The sequence below is a fragment of the Chiloscyllium plagiosum genome, chromosome 32 (genome assembly GCF_004010195.1).
Source record: "Chiloscyllium plagiosum isolate BGI_BamShark_2017 chromosome 32, ASM401019v2, whole genome shotgun sequence".
In the NCBI taxonomy this organism is placed as follows: domain Eukaryota; kingdom Metazoa; phylum Chordata; class Chondrichthyes; order Orectolobiformes; family Hemiscylliidae; genus Chiloscyllium; species Chiloscyllium plagiosum.
Window position 1 is genome coordinate 27136796 of NC_057741.1, and position 886 is coordinate 27137681.

Consider the following 886-nt stretch of genomic DNA (forward strand, 5'->3'; position numbering starts at 1 on the left):
TCCCGCAGGGTTCAGTGTTGGGGCCGCAGCTGTTCACATTATATATTAATGATCTGGATGAAGGGACTGGGGGCATTCTAGCGAAGTTTGCCGATGATACGAAGGTGGGTGAACAGGCAGGTAGTACTGAGGAAATGGGGAGGCTGCAGAAGGATCTAGACAGTTTGGGAGAGTGGTCCAGGAAATGGCTGATGGAATTCAATGTGAGCAAATGCGAGGTCTTGCACTTTGGAAAAAAGAATACAAGCATGGACTACTTTCTAAACGGTGAGAAAATTCGTAAAGCCAAAGTACAGAGGGATCTGGGAGTGCTAGTTGAAGATTCTCTAAAAGTAAACATGCAGGTTGAGTCCGTGATTAAGAAAGCGAATGCAATGTTGTCAATTATCTCAAGAGGGTTGGAATATAAAAGCACTGTTGTGCTACTGAGACTTTATAAAGCTCTGGTTAGGCCCCATTTGGAATACTGTGTCCAGGTTTGGTCCCCACACCTCAGGAAGGACATACTGGCACTGGAGTGTGTCTAGCGGAGATTCACATGGATGATCTCTGGAATGGTAGGTCTAACATATGAGGAACGGCTGAGGATCCTGGGATTGTATTCATTGGAGTTTAGAAGATTAAGGGGAGATCTAATAGAAACATACAAGATAATACATGGCTTGGAGAGGGTGGAAATTGTTTCCGTTAGGCGAGGAGATTAGGACCCGTGGACACAGCCTTAGAATTAGAAGGAGTAAATTCATAACAGAAATGTGGAGACATTTCTTCAGCCAGAGAGTGGTGAGCCTGTGGAATTTATTACCGCAGAATGCAGTGGAGGCTGGGACGCTAAATGTCTTCAAGGCAGAAATTGATAAACTCTTGATGTCACAAGGAATTAAGG